This window comes from Carcharodon carcharias, chromosome 5 (assembly GCF_017639515.1).
Source record: "Carcharodon carcharias isolate sCarCar2 chromosome 5, sCarCar2.pri, whole genome shotgun sequence".
In the NCBI taxonomy this organism is placed as follows: domain Eukaryota; kingdom Metazoa; phylum Chordata; class Chondrichthyes; order Lamniformes; family Lamnidae; genus Carcharodon; species Carcharodon carcharias.
The window spans coordinates 108,940,595-108,951,127 of NC_054471.1; positions in this window are offsets into that span (position 1 = coordinate 108,940,595).

Genomic DNA, 10,533 nt, shown 5'->3' on the forward strand with positions numbered 1-10,533 from the left:
CATAACACAGAGGTTCAAACTGCAAGTTCCCTAAAGGAGTGGGGTGGAACTAAGTACCACTGGCCCAACATTTGCTTAAGATTTGGGTTCCAGCTGGATCCTCGGATTAATCTGGATAAAAATAAGGAGTGGTATGTGGGAAAGCTGGAAGGGGCATTGATGCCATTTGTGATAGATGTCTGTTTCTACATGCAGCTACTGTGTGGCAATGTTGCTATTGGTATAGCAGTGTGATCAATAGCAGATGGGGTGAGACCTAGAGAAACCCATATGGAGAGACAAAAAGGAGCAATGGAGGATCAACATAAACATCGTTCATAATTCTCTGAGACAAAGAAACTCACCATAAGAGGTGTGACAGGGCCAACTCCATATCCTGGTGCTCCTATGGCACATTGTTCAGAACATTGAATAAGAGTCACCCATCCATTGTATTTCTTTCCTTGGCTTATTTTTAAATCTGATAGATACTTACAAGCTATTTCCTCTGTGGGGAAATCCGGAACAAGTGGGCTTAATCTTAAAATTAGAGCCAGGCCTTTTAGGAGTGAAATCAAGAAGCACTTTTTCATACAAGGGGTACTGGAAATCTGGAAGTCTCTTCTCACAGAAAGCTGTGAATGCTGGGGTCAATTGAAAATTTCAAGAGCCAGATTGGTGGATTTTTGTTAGATAAAGGCTATCAAGTGATATGGAGCAAAAGAGGGTAAAAGGAGTTGCGATATAGATCATCCATAAACTCATTGAATGATGGGAGAGGGTCAAGATGTTGTGGCTAATTCCTGTTCCTAAGTTTCTAAGTTTGACCTGTATCTTTGGGATTCCTTCCTCTGCGTCACACACTAAATCACCTGCCTGATCACTTGGCAGTGTTACTATCAAAGATTCATCGGTTACAACAACTTGCTTTCAGTTTAGCAGTTTTAATGTTAACCATACATTCCAAGGTGCTTCACAAAACTGTAAATAGAAATGAACACCAAGCCAACATAGGAGATATTAGGAAGAGTGACTATGGGCTTTGCCAAAGTGAGGGTGTTAAGGAGGGTTTTAAAGGAGAGCTGGGGAAATGAAGGTTTTAGGGAGGAGATTCCAGAGGTAATGGGTCAGGAGATGAAGGCATAGCCACCAATGGTAGTACAAAGGGAGGATGAATGCTCAAGAGGTTAAACTTAAAGAAACAGTGCTTAGGGAGGTGGACTGGGCGGTTGCCAGATTACGGAGGAGGTTACAGAGATAAGGAAGGGAAAGACTAGGAAGGGATTTAAATTTAAGGATGAGAAATTTAATGTATTGTAACTTTGCTTACCTCAGTTCGAGTTCAGAAGGGAATTTACGATGAATGAACTTGCAGGAGGAGGAAAGCTCCTATCTGGATCTTAGCTCATTCCTCCAGAATTTAGACCCACCAGTGATGTTAATCCCCTCATTCAGATCATTAATAATACAATTAAAAGCTCAGAATCGGTGGCATTTAACCAGTTTCTGTAGTCCGACACACATAATTGCTCCTTATCAACGCCATTCTATTTTTATTTTTACTCCAATTCTTTACTCGCTACACCTCAACCCGTGTGTTACCTAAAGGGCTAACTAGAAGAGTGATGTCGTGAGAGTGTAACTTTAGATTGGAACAACTTTATTTACTGGTAAAACAAATCTGCTCTGTTTGGGATCGATGGTTAATATCAACTAAATGCCCTTTCCCCAATAACATGATACGAGCCTGAAAGTACATTTAATGGTAATGACACAGCCTAACCAGTTCCCAGACAACCTAATAACTTTATATTACTGGTTTACCTCTTGCCCATAACCAATTCTTGAATATGACCACCTGAGGAATCCACTTATAGGAAGCTCCAAATATAGCTTCTGACCAGCTCTATTGTTTCAACAGGTGCATAGTGGAAGAAGTGGAACCGAACAGTCTTTGGGGTGTCTCAGACTCACTTGGTGACAACTGACTTCTTTGGTTGAGCTTCCTTCTTTTGTGAAATTTTGCTTTTCAAGGATAAGTGGGTGTTTGTGCCATTGTTTTGGACACTCAAGAGTTGGCATCAAGCACTCCCAGATCAAGCATTGTTCAGTTATTGCAGGGTAAAGCTCCCTCTATTCTGGAGTTGCCAGAGTTGGACCATATTCCAGGAGGTTTTATCCTTTGAGCTCTCACCCGAACTGCCTTGCCATTGATCACATGACATGTCAATTCTTGAGGTAATCAAAATAACTTGCATTTATATAGCTCCTTTAAAGTAATAAAGTGTTATCAAACAAAATTTGACCCCAAGCCACATAAAGTGATATTAAGGAAAGTGACCTAAAGCTTGTTCAAAGTGGTAGAAATAAAGGAGCATCCAAAAGGAGGAAGGAGAAGTAGAGAGACAGTGAGGTTTAGGGAGGAAATTCCAGAGCTTAGTGCCTTCAGAACTAAAAGCATGGCCACTAGTTGTGGGGCGATTAAAACCAGGGATGCTCAAGAGGCCAGAATTAGTGGAGCGCAGATATCTTGGAGGGTTGTTGGGGAGGGTGGAACAGATTACACATATAGGGAGGTGCAAGGCTATGGAGGGATTTGAAAACAAGGATGAGAATTTTAAAATCAAGGCATTGCTTAACAAGGAGCACTGGAGTGATGGGTGAGCAGGACGTGGTGTGAGTTAGGACATGGGTAGCAGAATTTTGGATGACTTCAAGTTTAAGGAGGGTAGAACATAAGCAGCCAGTCAGAATTGTATTGGATAGCCTGGAGGTAACAAAGGCTTGAAAGAGGGTTTCAGCAGCAGATCAGTTGCAGCAAGTCTGGATTTCCCAATCTTGCAGAGGTAGAAATAAATGGTCTTAATGATGACACAAATATATGGTCGGAAGCTCATCTTGAGATCAAATATGACACCAGGTTGTGAACAGTCTGGTTAAGCCTCAAACAGCTGCCAGGAAAGGGGATAGAGCCAGTGGCTAGGGAATGGAATTTATGGTGGGGACTAAAGCTAATGGTTTTGGCTTTCCCAACATTTTGTTGGAGGAAATTCTGTTCCTCCTACACTGGATGTCAGACAAGCAGTCTGACAATTTATAGACATTGGAGGAGTTATGAAGGGTGTCAGTGAGGTAGAGCTCGGTGTTGTCAGCATATATCTAGAGACTGGCACTGCGTTTTCAGATCATGTCACCGAGGAGCAACATCTAGATGAGAAAGAGGAGGGAGAACAATCAGTCAATAATGGAAGCTTCATTACCCAGGACTTAACAACCAAGTAACTGCTCCCCATCACGTGGTTTGACAGTTTAGAGCACGCGGGTTGGTGTTGCATTGCATCCTATGTCAGCACGGCATTCAGCATTGAGAAAAAAATTCCCCTATGATCTTTTTTCTTCAATTTGATGTCATATTTGATCCCAAGATGAGCTTCGGACCTCATATTCATGCCATCACAGGACTGCCTCTGTAATGCCTGACTTTGCTCCTGTCTCAGTTCATTCATGCTTACGTTACCTCTATACTCATCTAGTCCAATACACTCCTGGTGGTCTCCCAAGTTCTACTCTCCATAAACTTAAGGTCATCCAAACCTCTGCTGCACGTGTCTTAACTTACAACAAGTCCCATTCCCTTATCACCCCCTATGCTTCCTGACTTACACGGTTCAGCAATATCTTGACTTTAAAATTATGATTCTTGTTTTCAAAACCCCCCCCACAGCCTTGCCCTTCCGTATCTTTGAAATTTCCTCCAGCCCCACAACCCTCCAAGATATCTGCACGCCTCTAATTCTGACCTCTTGCGCATTTTCAATTTATAATTGCGCCACCATTGGCAGCCATGCCTTCAGTTGCCTAGGCCCCAGGCCTTTGCATTTCCTTCCTACCACTCTCTGCCTGTCTAACTCGCTTTCTTCCTTTCAGACGTTCCTTAAAACCTATCTCTTTGACCAAGCATTTGGTCGTCTGACCTAATATTGTCTTATGTGCCTTCCATGTAATATTTTGTTTTATAATGTTCTCGTGAAGCACATTGGGATGTCTCATTTAATGTGCTATATAAATATAAGCTGTTGTTGTTCAGTTGCTCACAGGACTGTGCAGAAATTAATATTAAAAACATAGCAACAAGGTTAGGCTATTTAGACCCACAAGACTGTTCCACCTCATCCTCTCCAGGTGAATAGTTTCAGAGCCTCTATCTGGGCACTCATTCTTTCATTCATTGGTAGGCTACCTAACTGCTGGGGGCATCACAGCTAAGTCCAATCCCCACCCTATCACATATGCATTTGCTAGTACCAATCATTTTACAATCAAGAACAGGACTTCAGAGTGATTTCACTGCTCCTAGCCCAGGGTCCCTGAGGTTAATAGTAGTGTTTCTGTCGGTCAGAATGGCTAACTCAGCATAGACTAAGGGCTAAAACTGTATGAGGCCATGTGCACAGGTGGGCAAAAAGGCAAGCTTTATTCATTTTTAAATTTAAAATTGAGTGTCTGAGTCCACTTTCATCTGATCATTTTTAAAATATTCCATGAGTAATTTTATGAAAATGCACTTGTGCCAGAGTTCCTGATACTGGGGAAGGAGAAGGGAAGGGCGAGACTGCGGGACACTGTACAGTAGCCACTCGACCCCTCCCCTGACAACTCTCTCCACCATCCCACCACCCCACCATCAGAGTTCTGTCTTTGAGAGGAGGGAAGACCCTGTGTGATGTGCCCTGATCTCCAACGGAACTAACACCGTACAAAAAATTCAGAGATTGTAAACAATCTTTCTGCCAAAACACCCAAAGGCAAACATTAGGGAGACATTTGCTCTTTAACTGCATTTCGTGCATACACTAAAATTGCACATCCTAAATATTTTTCTATTTCAGCTCCACATTTCGAACATCACAGCCAATAAATCAGCACAGCCTCTGATCCAACACCTCCTGATCCCTTTACAACCTTTCAAATCTACTCATGTAGTCCTTCATAAATATTAAAAGCAATGTATTTTGTGACTCACTGTTTGCAGATTGGCACAAAATCTTAGACAGTTTCATAGAAATGCTTGAAATGCTTCACTTGACTATCAAATTTTAATCCAGACATGAAACCATACGAACATTAACAAAGGTAATAGTAATAACACAGGCAAAGACAACAGGAACCAACAAAAGGTACAGGGTAAAAACAGGCCCTAGTTAAACCCATGGGCCAGAGTAAAGTCACAGTCCCTGTGTAAAGCAACAAGTAAAGCAACAACCTCATGAAGAGAAGGTTCTGATGAAGAGTCATACAGACTCAAATCGTTAACTGTGTTCCTCTCCGCAGATGCTGTCAGACCTGCTGAGTTTTTCCAGCTATTTTTGTTTTTGTTAACCTTAAATAAACCACAGACCCTGAATAAAGCCACAGATCCAGGGTAGACCATCAAGCTCCAGGTAAACTCAGAACACCTAGGTAAACCCGTAGGCATTGAGCAAAGCCACAGGCCCCAGGTAAATCAACAGACCCCAAGTAAACCAACAAGGCCCGGTTAAGGACTTAGGGCATGGGAAAAGCCAGAAGCCCCGTGTAGTTATTATAATTTTGATAAATGTACGTCTGTAGCTTTCAGAATAATCCTGTTATAGGATCACATGACCTGTGTAAACTAATGGGTTGCAGCACAGGGAACCTCTAGGAGGAGATCTTCTTTAGTTATAGCGCAGAATTTTTCCATCGGCGAGAAGGGGCGGGGCCCGCTCTCCGACGTGTAAAATGACGTGGGATGACATCAGGTGGAACCCTTGATGTCATCCTGGCCCATTTAAATTTTCAGGAAGGTGGGGGCGCAGCAAAATCAGCTGCGGGCCCGCCGAACTGTCAATGGCCAATTGAGGCCATTGACAGGATCATTTAAACAATTGAAGGACCTGCCTGTCCAGTCTTAAGGTTGGCGGGTGGGCCAGGAGCCCCGGCGGGGAATAGAAAAAACGTGAAACTTCATCCACCGGTGGGATGAGGTTTCATGCAGGGTTTTAAAATGTTTAATAAATTTATAGTGTAAATTATGAACATGTCCCATCTCATGTCATGAGGGGGACACGCTAGGGAATTTTTTTCTATTTTTAATCTTTTTCAATGTGGAAGCGATCTCCCTGAGGCAGCACTTAGCCTCAGGGAGATGTGTGTTCTTTCGTCCGCATGCGCGAAAGAGCGCACTCTCGCTTTTGGGGAAACCCCCCCCCCCCCCTGCCCACACAGGGAGCGCATAGCGCTTCCCGCTGGACGTCACACTGGCCAGGCCTTAATTGGCCCGTCCACATAACATGGCAGCGTGGCCCACTTCTCCAGCGGGGATCGGCTCTCCACCTGCCGGAGATTGGATCTGGCCCGCCTGCCTGACAGGCAGAAAATTCTGCCAATAGAGTTTGATGCACATATGTAGTCGCTGCTGCTGTCTTGTAAATAAAGTTAAATCTGTCCACCAAGAAAAGTTGCCTGGAAAATCAATTCTATAACAAACTAGCCTTGGGGATAAATCAGATCTGGTACTGACGCTCACCCAGCGATTGTGAGTATCTAAGTTCATTAAAAACAAAAGGAAGATATACTCATCTGAGATGCCACGGTTTGGCACAATCAATCCCTTTGAGCCAGCCATAGACAACTGGTCTCAATATATAGAATGTCTGGCGTTCTACTTTCAAACCAACAAAATCATGGGGGAGGAAAAGAGGAGAGTGATTCTCCTGGGTATTTGTGGGAGCAAGACCTACAGTTTAATTCGAAGCTTGACGGCCCCAGTACCCCAGATTCAAAGACGTTCAGTAAATTGGTAGAGCTCATTAAGGGACATTTTCAACCCAAGCCCTCAGTCACAATGCAGAGGTTCAGGTTCAAATCACAGAATAGAGTCCCAGGGGAGACCATTGCTACCTACATGGTGAAATTAAAGCAACTAATGGAATATTGTGATTTCGGTGAAACCCTGAATGACATGCTCAGGGATTGTTTAGTATGTGACATGCAGGAGGATGCTATTCAGCGAAGATTGCTGGCTGAAGTGGATCTTAATTGTAAGAAAGTGTTAGAAATAGAGCTCATGATGGAAAGCACTATAAAGGATTCACAAGTGATTTAAGGAGTACAAAATGGCACCATTCTCCTAGTTGGGCGGGAACAGTCAGCTGGAAATGGCACGATAAACCTGGACTCCGCCACGAAGCAAGTACATTTAGAAGAAACAGCTTAGCAGCAAAGTCAAAATCTAATTTTTATCAACGTAGAAACATTCATACTCCTAACAATTGGCAATTTAAAAAGGCAGAGTGTTATTTTTGTCACAGAAGTGGACACAGGTTGAAATATTGCAAAGTGAGATTCAAACAAGCTTGCAGGCAACAATCGAAGTCCAATGAAGTATATAATGTGGAAGAGTCAGAAACAACCAATTCTGACATTTATTCATTATTCAACATGAAAGTTGGGAAGACAGAGCCAATTATTGTCACAGTGCAAGTGAATGGTAAAGCCTTAAAAATGGAAGTAGGTAAAAGTGCTTCTACCACTGTAATAGGAGAGCACACTTTTGGATATTCAAATAAAGGTGCTCAACAATTAAATTTGGAACAAACATCTGCCAAGTTGAAAATGTACACAGGCGAAGAAATCCAGATTAAAAAATATCACCAGAGCAACTGTTCATTATGGACACCAGTCAGCACAGCTACCAGTGATGGTGGTTGAAGGTGAAGGACCAAGCCTTCTTGGTCATGATTGGTTGAAAGAAATTAAATTAAACTGGTCCAAAATCTTCCAGTTGTGAGCAGAGCTGCTAAAAAAAATGACACCATCTTCAAGGATGAACTGGGAAAAATCTAAGGCCTACAAGCCAAGATTTACATGGGTCCAGAAGCAACTCCTTGCTTCTTGAAAGCAAGGCTGATGCCATACGCCCTGAGAGAGAAGGTTGACGCTGAGCTGAACTGATTAGAGAGGCTGGATGTCATAAAAGCAGTTCAGTTCTCAGATTGGCAGGACCCATAATCTCTGTCCTTAAACTAGATCAGCCAATCCAGATCTGTGGGTACTATAAACTAATGGTCAACAAAGCAGCCAAATTGGACAGGTACCCTATTCCCAAGATTGAAGACCTCTATGTCAAACTAGCAGGAGGGACAATGTGTACAAAGCTTGACATGAGTCATGCACATCAGCAGCTGGAACTGGATGATGCCTCCCGAGAATTTGTGATCATAAATACCCACAAAGGGTTATATCGGTACACATGCCTGTGCTTCGGTGTTTCCTCAGAGTGTGCCATTCTTCAGAGGACGATGTAGAGCTTGCTCCAAGGACTGCCTCAATTTGTGGTCTACCTGGACGATGTACTGATAATGGGATTCACAGGAAAGGAACACTTGACTAACCTAGAGGAAGTCCTGAAATGAATTTTAGAAGTTGGAGTGCGCCTAAAGAAGGAAAAATGCACTTTTCAGGGAAATTAAGTCATATATTTGGGCCACTGGATAGATGCCCAAGGGTTACACCCTGTTGTAGAAAAGGTTAAAGCAACCAGGGAGGCACCTGCACCTAAGAAACGTCTCTGAACTTAAATCACTTTTGGGTCTGTTTAGCGAGGAAAAGGCTATCCCTCCCTTAGCTTCTGCATGAAAACAAAGATGGCCTCTAATTTTGGCAGCATATGAATACACCTTTGTACATAGGCCAGGGATTCAGATAGCCAATGTCAATGCCCTAAGTTGCCTTCCTTTGCAAGAGAACAATGGCCACGTCCCAATTCCCCAACAACTCATATTAATGATGAATTTCCTAGATTTCTTATCAGTCTGTGCCAGGTAGATAAGGAACTGGATGAATTGTGATCCAGTCCTATCTCGAGTGTTACATGGTTGGTCCCAGGAACTAGTCTCTGATGAATTGAAGCCATTTTTCAACCAAAGACAAGGTGAGCAGTCAAGATGGTATTCCATTATGCGGTGAACGAGTAGTAGTTCCTTCACAAGGAAGGGAACCACTCTTAGTAGAGCAACACAGTGCCCATCCAGGAATCTCAGGAATGAAGACGATAGCTTCATAGAAGACGAAATTATCTTTGGTGGCCGGGATGGACGGCGACATTGAAAAGGTGGTAAAACGGTATGTGTAATGTCAACAGCTACAAAAGTTGGGAGTGGCCTGGTAGACCCTGGGTGAGATTGCACAAAGATTACATTGGTCCTTTCCTTGGAACCATATTTCTACTGATTATAGATGCTCATTCCAAATGGTTAGATATTTATGAGCTAAAGTCGCCAACAACAGGCACTACTATAGAAAAACTACTCCAAAGCTTCGCCATCCATGGATTGCCAGAGATAATCATCTCAGATAATCGTACTACATTTACGAGTGCTGAGTTTCAACAATTTGTCAGCCTCAATAGCATCAAACACATGAAGACTGCACCGTACCATCCGCCATCTAATGGTCTGGCAGAACGAGTAGTACAAACTTTTAAGGCTGGAATGAAAAAGTTAACAGGTGAATCATTGGAAACTAAACTTGTTCATTTCCTATTTCACTACAGAACAACTGCCCCTACTCCACACTATGACAGGAGCAACACCTATGGAATTACTGATGAGACACCAGCTTCGAACATGACCAAGCCTGTTATTCCCCAATTGGAGGGGAAGGTGGAGAATGGTCAAGGGAGTCAAAAAACGACTCATAGTTTGCATAGTCGTGAGCTACAATTTACTGTTGGAGAAGCAATATATGGAAAGAATTTTGTTGGAGGACCGAAGTGGTTACCTGGTAAAGTAAGCTCTGCGACCAGACCATTGTCATACTACATGAAAGTGGAGGGCCGGATCACCCATAAGCATGTGGATCATTTAAGAAGAAGAGAGATATCCCAACAAAATGATGTTCCACCTGTAAACATTGCAGAACCTGTTGTTCCTGTTGAAATTACTCAACCAAGGATTGACATGCCCGATGTCTCTGTCAGAGTGGAAGACACTGAACTGCATGTAACTAATGAGGTACCTGATGTTAATGCAGTTCCAGAGAATACGGTTCCTGTAAAAGAATCTGAAGTTGTGGAGCTGCGACATTCCACACGGATCAGGACACCACTTGAAAGACTAAACTTGTAATTTCATGACCTATGTCAATAAATTAATGTCATGAGATAAAAATCCTTATAAATACAAAATGTACAGAAAAGTTAAAGGTGGAAGAATGTAGTAATTATAGTTTTGATAAACATAGGATGGTAGCTTTAAGAATAATCCTGTGCAGTAAGATCACATGATCTATTTAAACCAATGGGTTAGCAGAGTGGGAGGAGTTCTTTAGTTATAGAGTTTGATGCACATATTAGTTGCTGCTGCTGTCCTGTAAATAAAGTTAAATGTGTCCATCAGGAAAAGTTGCCTGGAAAATCAACTCAATAACATCCTGTAACATGCAGACTGACCACCGTCAGAGGTCAAGAATACTGGACATCACATCCGGCAGACGAGCAGTGCTTCAGCACAGGGCAAAAGACATCACGTAGAT